Raw genomic sequence first — 13,036 nt, 5'->3', positions numbered from 1 at the left:
TTGCTCACTCTCCTTTTTGAAGGTGCTTTTCCAGCCGAGTTCATAAAGATCCGTCCCTGAATTGATGCCTGGATTTATTGCACCCAATTGGGTCCATATACATATTGCATACACAACAAAGGATGGGAAACATTGGGAAATACCAACACAGGAAAAGATAGGTGAGGTGGTTAGCAGCTTGGAATAAGTGTGCTTTGGGAAAGGAATGGTTGTGCATTCAGAGAGGACAGGGAAACAGATTTCTGCCATTTTGAATACTTAATAACAAGGCGAAACCAAACTGTTTCTATATTTTCGACATATATGATTTATCTAAAGAAGCCACTAATGCCTTATGGTTGATCATTTGTTTAGCCTTTGTTGATTTTTCTCTCCTCTCTGCACTTCATTTGTTTGGCATGTCTCAAAAATTAATTTGTTACATTATTTGAACGCTTTCAAAATTATTATTATTATGAGGACTCTTATTCCTCCCAATATATTTCACTCTTTATCTCTGACTGACATATACACACACACACACACACACACACACACACACACACACACACACACACATATATATATATATATATATATATATATATATATATATATATATATATATATATTGAAGGAGCTGTGCTCCAACTCGAATCGAAAGAATGGACGCGACAAAAGCTGGAATTCGTCCGAGTTTCTTTATTGCATCAAATCAACTCGGGTACTCTGAAAAGCCCGTTTATCGGGCAGCATTATATACAAGCACTCGAATATCTCATGCCGGAGCGTTTGCCCTTAAAAGGCGCGACTGGGCGTGTCCGGGAGACCTGGGCGAGTTTGGACCTGCCCGGCGAGACTGGGTGTCGCCGGACGGGCCGGGCGTGCCTGGACATGCCCGGGAACGGCGAGACTGGGTGTCGCCGGATGGGCCGGGCGAGCCCGGGAAAGGCGAGTCCGGGCAAGCCTGGGAAAGGCGAGATTGAGCGTCTCCGGGCGGTCTGGGTGAGCCCGGCACAGTGATTGCTCCGTGGTTGCGTCCTCGGCAGGTGTAAGGCAATTGTGTATGTTCAGCGGCAACCGCTACACACGCCCCCCCAGAATCAACTTGCACCGGCAGGGTCAATTTAAGGGGGGTCCTGATGACCCGGCCGAAGCGACCCCTGGAGGGTCGTGGGGGGGGGCGGTGTGGGGGTGTGTGGTCGAGCGGGAGGCACCGTGGATGGGGGGCGGCCTCGCCGCGGAGGAAGGGCCAACCGAGGTGGTTGGTCGATGTCCACGTGCGCCGGCTTGAGGCGGTCCACCGAAATCCGGTCCGACCTGCCGCCGACGTCGATGACGAAGGACTTGTCGTCCCGTCGCAGGACCCGGAAGGGTCCGTCATACGGTGGCCTGAGTGGCCCCCGGTGTGCATCATGACGCACGAAAACGTACTCCGCTGTGCGAAGCGCTGGGGGGACGTAGGCCTGGGGGTCACCGTGGTGGGACGTTGGCACGGGGGCAAACCGTCGGGCGGTCTCCTGGAGGTCCGAGCGCTGGCGAGCTGCGGACCAGGGACTGGTGGCGTCGGGCACGAATTCGCCCGGGAAGCGTAGCGGCTGGCCGTAGACCAGCTCGGCGGTGGACGCCCGGAGGTCCTCCTTGGGGGCCGTGCGGAGGCCCAAAAGGACCCACGGTAGCCGGTCGGTCCAGCCGCCGTCCTGAAGGCCGGCCATGTGCGCGGCCTTCATGGAATGGTGGAACCGCTCGCACAACCCATTGGCTTGGGGGTGGTAGGCCGTGGTATGGTGGAGCCTGACCCCCAGGTTGCGGGCGACCACGCCCCACAGCTCGGAGGTGAACTGCGGCCCGCGGTCCGAAGAGATGTCCGCCGGTGCACCGAAACGGGCGACCCAGGTGGCGATGAAAGCCTGCTCCACGTCGGCGGTGGTGGTGGAGACGAGGGGAACGGCCTCCGGTCACCTGGTGGTCCTGTCCACCATGGTGAGCAGGTGTGTGAAACCCCATGATGGGGGGAGGGGGCCCACCAGGTCCACGTTGACGTGGTCGAAACGCCGTTCGGGCACGGTGAAAGGTGCCAGCGGGGCCTGGGTGTGTCGGTGGACCTTGGCCTGTTGGCAGGCCGTGCAGGTGCTGGTCCAATCGCGGACATCCCGTCGAAGGCCGTGCCAGACGAATCGCGCCGACACCAGCTTCTGGGAAGCTTTCCGGCCCGGGTGGGAAAGGCCATGGAGGGAGGCGAAGATGCGGCGTTGCCAGGTAACGGGCACGATGGGGCGAGGCTGGCCTTGGGAGACGTCGCAGAGCAGGACAGTGTCCGCGAAGGGGACGTCGGCCAGGCTGAGGCCCGTGTCCGCCACCCGGAGGGCTTGCACCGTGGTGTCGGTGGTCTGGTCAGCCGCCATAAGCGCGAAGACCACGCCGAGGTGGACCGCATTCGCGCTGGCCCGAGAAAGACAGTCGGCCACGGCGTTGTCTTTGCCGGCGACGTGCCGGATGTCCATGGTAAACTCCGACACGGCGGAGAGGTGGTGCTGTTGGCGGGCCGACCACGGCCCCATGACCTTGGCCATTGCATAAACCAACGGCATGCGGTCGACGAACGCCGTGAAGGGTCGGCCCTCCAGGAGGTGGCGGAAATGGCGAACGGCCAGGTGTAGACTGAGGAGCTCACGGTCAAACGTGCTATATTTGAGCTCGTTCGGCCGGAGTTGCCGGCTGAAAAAAGCGAGTGGCTGCCAAACCCCGTTCACCCATTGCTCATGTACGGCGCCCACCGCGTAGTCAGAGGCATCCGTGGTGAGGGCGATGGGAGCATTGAGCACCGGGTGAGCGAGCAGTGTTGCGTCGGCGAGGGCCCGCTTTGAGCTTTTAAAGGCCGCGTCCATTGCTGCGGACCAGACGACGTCGTGCTTGGCCGGCTTGCCCCGGAGGGCTTCGTAGAGGGGCCGCATGAGTTGAGCAGCGCGGGGCACAAAGCGGTGATAGAAATTCACCATTCCCAGGAATTCCTGCAGGGCCTTTATGGAGCTGGGACGCGGAAACGTGGTGATGGCCTCGACCTTGGTTGGCAGCGGCACGGCCCCGTTCTTGGTGATGTGGTGGCCCAAAAAATCAACGGCCGTCATGCCGAAGTGGCATTTGGCCGGGTTGACGATGAGGCCGTGCTCGCTGAGGCGCCGAACAGTGTTCGGAGGTGGAGGAGGTGCTCGGCCCGGGACGTGCTGGCGACGAGGATGTCGTCCAGGTAAACGAAGAGGAACGGCAGGTCGCGCAGCATGCCGTCCATCAAGCGCTGGAACGCCTGAGCCGTGTTCTTGAGGCCAAACGGCATTCGCAGGAATTCGATTAAGCCGAACGGTGTGATGACGGCCGTTTTGGGGACGTCGGCCACCCTGACAGGTACCTGGTGATATCCCCGTATTAAATCGATCTTTGAAAAAATGACCCGTCCTGCCAAACGGGCGGAGAAGTCTTGGATGTGCGGGATCGGATACCTGTCGGGGGTGGTAGCGTTGTTAAGGCGACGGTAGTCGCCACATGGGCGCCAGCCGCCCCCTGGTTTTGGGACAATGTGTAGTGGCGAAGCCCACGCGCTATCGGAGCGCCGCACGATGCCGAGGTGTTCCAAAGCGTCGAACTCGGCTTTGGCCATGGCGAGCTTGGCTGGGTCGAGGCGGCGGGCTCTGGCGTAGACCGGCGGGCCTGTGGTTCATATGTGGTGCTCGATCCCATGTCGTACTGCGACGCCCAAAAACGTCGGCCGCGTGAGGGCCGGGAACTCCGTGAGCAGGCGAGCAAACTCGTTTGCCGCCGGGAGTGCGCATGCCAGCTCGGTCGGAGCAGAGCTGCTCAATGTGCATGCCAGGGAGCTGAAGGTTTCGGCGTTGATGAGGCGACGCCGTTGGACGTCCACCAGCAGTCTGTGTGCGCAGAGGAAGTCGGCACCTAGCAGAGCCATGAGCAGCGCGGGGCACGTCGGTTGATAGTTATCGTTCTCGTTGATAGTTATCGTATCGCAAAGAGAACGAATGCAGATATCGTTCGTCAACTCGGTGCATGGGCAAGCTTGCGGTTACAAAAGTCCAATTAAAGAGTTGGCCGCCGAAGCAGAGGGTGACGTTGCGCGGGCCGAAGGTGTGGATGGCCGATCCGTTGGCCGCAACCAAGGAGGGGCCGCAAACCGCGGACTGCCTGTCCTGATCGGAGGCGGGTATGACGCTCAGTTGGGCGCCGGTGTCACACAGGAAGCGCCGTCCGGACGCTTTGTCCGTGATGAAAAGTAAGTTGCCCGTGTGGCCGGCGCTTATGGCTGGTAATGAACACCGGCCCGGCCGTTTCCCGGCTTGCCGAAGGTGCACGGGGGTCGGCATGTCCGGGCCTTCTGTCCGAACCTGGCATGATAATAACACCATGCCTGGTCAGGTGGAGGCTCCGGTCGTCATGCTGGAGGTGGTCGGCGCGGCGTAGCGGCCGCCAATTGCGTCGGCAGTTCGGTCGTCGACCGTGCCGGGTGCTCGGGCGCCATGGGCGTTGTTTCGGATGGCGGTGGGCTCCAGGTCGCTGCTCCAATGCGTTGGCCTGCCGCGGAGATCTTGTCGGCTTCCCTGGCGAGGGCGCGGGGATGCGTGATCGTCGTGCTTGCCAGGGCGAGGCGTACCAGGCTACGCAGCTGACGGAGGAACAGCTCCCGGAACAGGAATGCCGGAGAGTGCTCGCCGAGCAGCGAAAGCATGTAGTCCATTCGCTCGGACGGGCGCGTGTCGCCGAGCTCGGGCAGGTCGAGCAGGCGCCGTGCGCATTCCGCTGATGAGCGGGCGAAAGCGTTGAGGAGGAGCTTTTTAATCGCGTCGTATTTGTCAGCGGCTGGCGGGCGCTCGAGGAGGCTCAGGGCGCGGGCCGCGGTGGCTGAGCCGAGTGCTGCTACCACATGGTGGAAGCGGGTGTCGTCGGCCATGATGCCTCGCAGGGCGAACAGGGAGTCCGCCTGGGCGAACCAAACCGCCGCGTGAGCCTCCCAGAAGGTAGGCAGTTTGAAGGCAACTGCCATGTCCATGTCGGGTCACCAATGTAGGAGCTATGCTCCAACGTAAATCGAAAGAATGGACGCGACAAAAAGCTGGAATTCGTCCGAGTTTCTTTATTGTGTCAAATCAACTCGGGTACTCTGAAAAGCCCGTTTATCGGGCAGCAATATTATTATCCCGGAGCCCGGAGCGTTTGCCCGGGAAAGGCGAGAGGGGGCATGCCCGGGCGTCCCGGACGAGGCCTGGCAAGTCGAGAGCGGGCATGCCCGGGCGTCCTGGGCGAGCCCGGCATGGTGATCGCTCCGCGTCCTCGGTAGGTGCAAGGCGATTGTGTATACCCAGCGGTAGCCGCTACAGTATCCAAATCCTGGTTCTGGGAAATCAGAAGACCTCGGTAATACTTGAGTAGATTCTCGCCAGACAAAAATACATCACTATAAATCTTCAGAAAGACGTTGGTCAAACACACTGTACACGTGACATGCTTTCTTATCTGCGCATGCACATAGCAAGATTCAGTGTTGATCGAGTAGGTGTGGCGAAGGGCGTGGTCTTGTCAAACTACGATGGCGTTGGTCGAGTACGAGTGAACACGCTCTCAGAGAGTATCTGTAAATATTTAACTGCAGAAATGAACTGGAGAAACAAATTATAACAAATGATTCTGCACCAAGTAAAACTCCAGTCTTTGGTATTGAGAGAGGCCCAGCTGAGAAATACACCGTCTGAATAATTATTGTAATATTTGTGTATATGGTGTTCTTCTACTGATTTACAAATGTTGTAGTACAAACTTTATAGACGTGCTCACCAGTGGCGTACAGAGGGTGTGCATTTTTTTTTTTTTTTTTATAATTTTTTTTTTCCCTATACAACATCGAGGCTCGTGAAAGAGCTAACATTAATCACACAAAAAGTCAAACCGACACATAAAACACAAAATAAGGGGAGCGGTAGACAAGATGGGGAGAGAGGGGAAGGACACAAACACAACATTTGAGAGCAGGGACATCGAGAGAAATGTGGGAGGGAGAGGGCTTGGGGGGAGGTGGGAGAGGTATAAAACATATGGACACTGCAAGGACTTCCAGAAAAGAAGTCGGGATTTCAAAAAAGTGTATCTGAGGTGAATTAGCAGGGGTAGAAAAGATCAAGGTTTTGGATGGGGGAAGATAAGAGATGGTGGTGAACAACTGTTTTAAAGACCTGGAGGGAGGAGTGGGATTGAAGGGAGTGGGGGAGTTTGTTCCAGAGGCGGGAGAAAAGGGGAATGAAAGAGTGAAGGTGAGCAGAGAGCCTAGATTTTGGCAGTTTAACCATAAGAGGGTTGCTGGCAGCTCTTGTGCAACCTGTAGGAATATTTGAGGGACAGAGCACAGAGAGAGCAGGGGGAGCAGGGCCGGAGAGGAGTCGGTAGAAGACAGAAAGACCACCTACCTGCCTGTGGTCAGTGAGTGAAAGGCCCTCGGAGTTAGCTTCATCGCTAGTTATCGGCCCTCGGAGTTAGCTTCATCGCGGGAGATTCCAATGATTGTGAAAGCTTTGGTTTCAACAGCGTGAAGACGAGCTAGGTGTGAGGCAGGAGCACCAGCCCATGTGCCACGGACCCTTACTGCAGCAGCATTGCATTTGTGGGAGTTGGCAGCGAGACCATGGCAACGGCTCCATGATTATGCAGGTCCTTTCCTGGGCCAAATGTTATTGGTTGCTTCTGATGCATTTTCAAAATTGGTAGATTTCTGGATAGTGGTATCTACTACCACCACAGCTACTATTGAATGTCTGATGGACCTTTGTAAAACTCATGGTCTAGTGGAACATCTGGAGTCGGACAATGGCACTTGTTTCACCGATGCTGAATTTTGGCCCTTTTGCGCTCAAAATCGAGTTTATCATTCTACTTCGACTCCAGTCCGACCGGCTTCTAACAGCCTAGCAGAAAGGATGGTACAGACCTTTAAACAGTCAATGAAGAAGATGAATGTGGTGACGACAATCTGAGGAACAAGTTGGCCCGTTTTCAACTGAAGTATAATGCGACACCACACATGACGATGGGCTGTACACAGGCTGAATTGTTGTTCAATAGCAACATGCCATTGCGCCTGGATCTGGTTCGCTTAAGAGTGAATGTGTGTGTGTGTGTGTGTGTGTAAGTCAACAACAAGAGCATCAAAAGGAGTACTGTGGTGGCACAGATTGTGGTTTTCTTCCACAAGATACAGTGTTTGCAAAGAATCATGGGCAAGGGGATCCATGGATGCAGGGTGCAGTGACAAAGTAGACTGGACCAGTGTCATATCAGGTGCATTTAGATACGGGTGGGCCTATATGTAGGAATGTAGACCAGTTGCATCCTTAGCCAGAGCTGTCAGAGGAGAGCAGCTCTCCCATGATTTCATGTACGGTTGTGAACCAGCAAGAGCCTCTGGTGGAGTCGGGTGGGGGCGTTGGTGATAAGAAGTCAACTCCGGAGCTGGAACGTCCGGGAAGGGCCCAAGCATCTTGGAAACTCAATGGTTGGGTTACGTCATTCAGACTGTCAGGTAAAACACCTGGCCTACTTGAAGGATTCTGATTGTACCCAATGTGATACTATGTTTTGATCTTATGGTGGATCTTATTGTGATCATTGAAGCTTTAACGGTATACATCTGGATCCGGAAGGGCGGACAGTGTGAGAAACGAGCCACGGCCAGGAATGGAGATTCACAGATAGACTGACAGACTGACAGACAGACAGATAGATTGAAGCAATGTGTCACTTTTAAAATGATGTATGAATGTTAAATGACCGTGTGTGTTTTCAGTGACTCAGTTCTGCTAATCGGTCAGTTTTAACCTGCCGTTACTAGCACAAAATATGTGATTCAAATTGTCTTTTAAATATATTTTTCAGCATTCAGACAAAAAAGTGGCAATTTCAACATAGTTAACCATAATTGTTGTGTTCCTGAATGAAACTCAGACTCATGGAAATATATAAATACGAGAAATATCCGTGGATGAAAGGTGTCGGTTTTGTAATATTACCTGTTAATACAAGCGAGCAGCGGCATTGCATATAACACTTACGCACACACAAGGAAGGACGCTTCTCATTTTAGCAAAAGATGCAAAAATCTAGTATAATTACTTCCGCCACCGAAGCTGGGCAGAGGTCTGTTTGTCTGAGATTTTGGTGAAGATCCAGATCCGTACCCTAGAATGTTAAAAAGTGAATCTTCACCATTGAGAGATGGGGCCAAAAACTATATATAGCAGGATATCTCAAAAAGTTATGGACGGATTCGGACAAAACTAGGTGGATGAGTTGGGTAGCTGACAAGGATGAATTTGCGACATTTTGGTGAAGATCCGGATCATCTTTTGTTGTCCACTCCTGTGTCAGATGATACAAAAAATCTGAATATTTTTTCATTGATGGGAAACGTGCCATTACTTTCGTCGTTGAATGAGAAAGGAAAAAGGGATGGGAGGGAGTGAGGGGGGAGAGGGTTATGTATGTTATTTTTCAAATTTATGCGGAATTGCTCAGTGAGGATGTTGCAATTTAGGCCCTTTTGAGCCTGTGAATAATGTCTGTGTTCAGTTTGCCAGGGTTCAGTTGAGAGCTGATCCTGCAAAACTTGAGGCACATACTTCATACACATACTTCATCGATTTTTTTTATTTATACACGAGCGAGGCTCATGTAAGAGCTAACATTAATCACAAAAAATAATAATAATTACGGACACACAAAACATACAATAAAGGGAGCGGGCGACAAGATGGGGGGAGAGAGGGAAGCACACAAGTACAACAGTAGAGAACAGGGACATTGTGAGATCTGTGGGAGGGAGAGGGCTTGGGGGGAGGAGGCATGGAAAGGGGGGAGGAGGAAGCTTGAATACATTTGTGAGGACCTTTCGTCTAAATTAAATTTGTGACTTTCAAACTATTCTTTTATATTTTCTTTGACAAGTGAAGTTGTACCATCTCTGATATAACATCGATCACTTGAGATGGGTATGTACTTTTAAGTAGCTCAAATACTCTTGGTGTAGAAATGTGGGTCATTCGGTCAGAGATTATTTGGGAGACGCATTCGTCATAATATTTTTCGGTGGGTGTCAAAAGGCAGACCAAGGCCAACTTTTGGCCGAAGTGATCCATCTTATTACTCCCGCCAGGGAGTAATGCATTCGCTCGTGTCCGTGTGTGTGTGTGTGTGTGCGTGTGTGTGCGTGCATGTGTGCGTGTGTGTGTGTGTGCGTGCGTGTGTGCGTGTGTGTGTGTGTGTGCGTGTGTGTTCGTGTGTTTGTGAACAAGATATCTGGAAAAGTTCTGAACGGATTTGGATGAAAGTTGGTGGGATGATTGCACTTGGGATAAGGAAGAATTGATTAGTTTTTGGTGAAGCTCAGGAAATTATTCCGGATCCAGGAAGTTTTTTTGGGAATTTTTTTGCAATTTTTTTTTCTGTTTTCCTTTAAAAACCATTTTCTCTGCAATAATTGGACCGATTGAGAGCAAATTTTTACCATAGGAGGGACTCGGTCTGCGGAATATTTTAATGGTAATTATGACGTCACCGGTCACGTGGTTCGGCCGCCATATTGTTTTGAGTGAAAAACACTAAAATCAAATTTTCTCCAAAACGCCTCAACAGATTGAGGCCAAACTTTGCAGGCAGAATCGCATACCCATGACGAACAAAAAAGTCAGCAAGCATGATGTCATGCATCACATGGTTTCAGAGTTATGACGTTTTTAAGCACAAACATTTAAAACCTAGCTCCTCCCTCATTTGTGATCCAATCGAGGGGAAACTTCACAGATCTGTTCAGCATATCAGTCTACTAAAATCCCCTTTTGGAATTTGCGATAGGTCACGTGGTTTAGCAGATATCGTTAATTAAACGCAAATAATAAAAATATTTATGTCTCTTGAACCACTTCATTGATCGACGTGAAACTTCATACTTTAGTAGAAGTCATGAAGAGTAACAAGTGTGCAAAATTTGAAGATGATTGGATGTACGGTCTGGAAGCTGGTTGTTATTGCGTGAAGAAGAAGTCTTCAACTGTGGACGATTAATTTATTTATCACATGAACAGACTTGCAGGCATCGTTTGACACAATGTCCCGGGTTAATTTGAACCTCAAATAAAATTATAATTCCAGATTTGTCAATGGCTGAGGTATATTAACAAACGAATAAAACAGATTTGGCAAAATTCGAACTTTTTAAAAAAAGATCACATATTCACCCAGGGTTGTGAGAGGCTGAGAAGAAGAAACCTCGCATGGGCTTCCCAGACCAAAAAATAATTCTGGCTCTGCGATTTTCAGGTTTATTTATCGATATATCTACATATCTGGGCAGAGTCTGTTGTCACTGAACTACTCCCTGAAACTTTTGTTTCCGTGGTTGTGAAGTGTTTTTAATAACGTGGTGGTGGTTTTGAATCACGTGGTGGTGAGGTATTTTGAATTATGTGGTGGTGAGGTGTAAAATGATGTGGTGGTGTGTTTTTTAATTTCGTGGCTGTGAGGTGTTTTTAATTTCGTGTTTTGTGGCTGTGAGGTGTTTTTAATTTCGTGTTTCGTGGCTGTGAGGTGTTTTTAATTTCGTGTTTTGTGGCTGTGAGGTGTTTTTAATTTCGTGTTTTGTGGCTGTGAAGTGTTTTTAATTTCGTGTTTTGTGGCTGTGAGGTGTTTTTAATTTCGTGTTTCGTGGCTGTGAGGTGTTTTTACTTTCGTGTTTTGTGGCTGTGAGGTGTTTTTAATTTCGTGTTTTGTGGCTGTGAAGTGTTTTTAATTTCGTGTTTTGTGGCTGTGAAGTGTTTTTAATTTCGTGTTTCGTGGCTGTGAGGTGTTTTTAATTTCGTGTTTTGTGGCTGTGAGGTGTTTTTAATTTCGTGTTTCGTGGCTGTGAGGTGTTTTTACTTTCGTGTTTTGTGGCTGTGAGGTGTTTTTACTTTCGTGTTTCGTGGCTGTGAGGTGTTTTTACTTTCGTGTTTTGTGGCTGTGAGGTGTTTTTACTTTCGTGTTTTGTGGCTGTGAGGTGTTTTTAATTTCGTGTTTTGTGGCTGTGAAGTGTTTTTAATTTCGTGTTTTGTGGCTGTGGGGTGTTTTTAATTTCGTGTTTCGTGGCTGTGGGGTGTTTTTAATTTCGTGTTTCGTGGCTGTGGGGTGTTTTTAATTTCGAGTTTTGTGGCTGTGAGGTGTTTTTACTTTCGTGTTTTGTGGCTGTGAGGTGTTTTTACTTTCGTGTTTTGTGGCTGTGAGGTGTTTTTAATTTCGTGTTTCGTGGCTGTGAGGTGTTTTTACTTTCGTGTTTTGTGGCTGTGAGGTGTTTTTACTTTCGTGTTTTGTGGCTGTGAGGTGTTTTTAATTTCGTGTTTTGTGGCTGTGAGGTGTTTTTAATTTCGTGTTTTGTGGCTGTGAAGTGTTTTTAACTTCGTGTTTCGTGGCTGTGAAGTGTTTTTAACTTCGTGTTTTGTGGCTGTGAAGTGTTTTTAATTTCGTGTTTTGTGGCTGTGAAGTGTTTTTAATTTCGTGTTTCGTGGCTGTGAAGTGTTTTTAATTTCGTGTTTTGTGGCTGTGAAGTGTTTTTAATTTCGTGTTTTGTGGCTGTGAAGTGTTTTTACTTTCGTGTTTTGTGGCTGTGAAGTGTTTTTAATTTCGTGTTTCGTGGCTGTGAGGTGTTTTTAATTTCGTGTTTTGTGGCTGTGAGGTGTTTTTAATTTCGTGTTTCGTGGTTGTGAAGTGTTTTTAATTTCGTGTTTCGTGGCTGTGAAGTGTTTTTAATTTCGTGTTTTGTGGCTGTGAAGTGTTTTTAATTTCGTGTTTTGTGGCTGTGAAGTGTTTTTAATTTCGTGTTTCGTGACTGTGAAGTGTTTTTAATTTCGTGTTTCGTGGCTGTGAAGTGTTTTTAATTTCGTGTTTCGTGGCTGTGAAGTGTTTTTAATTTCGTGTTTCGTGGCTGTGAAGTGTTTTTAATTTAGTGTTTCGTGGCTGTGAGGTGTTTTTAATTTCGTGTTTCGTGGCTGTGAAGTGTTTTTAATTTCGTGTTTCGTGGCTGTGAAGTGTTTTTAATTTCGTGTTTCGTGGCTGTGAAGTGTTTTTAATTTCGTGTTTCGTGACTGTGAAGTGTTTTTAATTTCGTGTTTCGTGGCTGTGAAGTGTTTTTAATTTCGTGTTTTGTGGCTGTGAAGTGTTTTTAATTTCGTGTTTTGTGGCTGTGAGGTGTTTTTAATTTCGTGTTTCGTGGCTGTGAGGTGTTTTTAATTTCGTGTTTTGTGGCTGTGAGGTGTTTTTAATTTCGTGTTTTGTGGCTGTGAGGTGTTTTTAATTTCGTGTTTTGTGGCTGTGAGGTGTTTTTAATTTCGTGTTTTGTGGCTGTGAAGTGTTTTTAATTTCGTGTTTTGTGGCTGTGAGGTGTTTTTAATTTCGTGTTTCGTGGCTGTGAGGTGTTTTTACTTTCGTGTTTTGTGGCTGTGAGGTGTTTTTAATTTCGTGTTTTGTGGCTGTGAAGTGTTTTTAATTTCGTGTTTTGTGGCTGTGGGGTGTTTTTAATTTCGTGTTTCGTGGCTGTGAGGTGTTTTTAATTTCGTGTTTCGTGGCTGTGAGGTGTTTTTAATTTCGTGTTTTGTGGCTGTGAAGTGTTTTTAATTTCGTGTTTTGTGGCTGTGAGGTGTTTTTAATTTCGTGTTTCGTGGCTGTGAGGTGTTTTTACTTTCGTGTTTTGTGGCTGTGAGGTGTTTTTAATTTCGTGTTTTGTGGCTGTGAAGTGTTTTTAATTTCGTGTTTTGTGGCTGTGGGGTGTTTTTAATTTCGTGTTTCGTGGCTGTGGGGTGTTTTTAATTTCGTGTTTCGTGGCTGTGGGGTGTTTTTAATTTCGTGTTTTGTGGCTGTGAGGTGTTTTTACTTTCGTGTTTTGTGGCTGTGAGGTGTTTTTACTTTCGTGTTTTGTGGCTGTGAGGTGTTTTTAATTTCGTGTTTCGTGGCTGTGAGGTGTTTTTACTTTCGTGTTTTGTGG

This window comes from Myxine glutinosa, chromosome 1, assembly GCF_964187855.1.
Source record: "Myxine glutinosa chromosome 1, kmMyxGlut1.1, whole genome shotgun sequence".
Classification (NCBI taxonomy): Eukaryota; Metazoa; Chordata; class Myxini; order Myxiniformes; family Myxinidae; genus Myxine; species Myxine glutinosa.
This window is presented reverse-complemented; position numbering follows the sequence as displayed.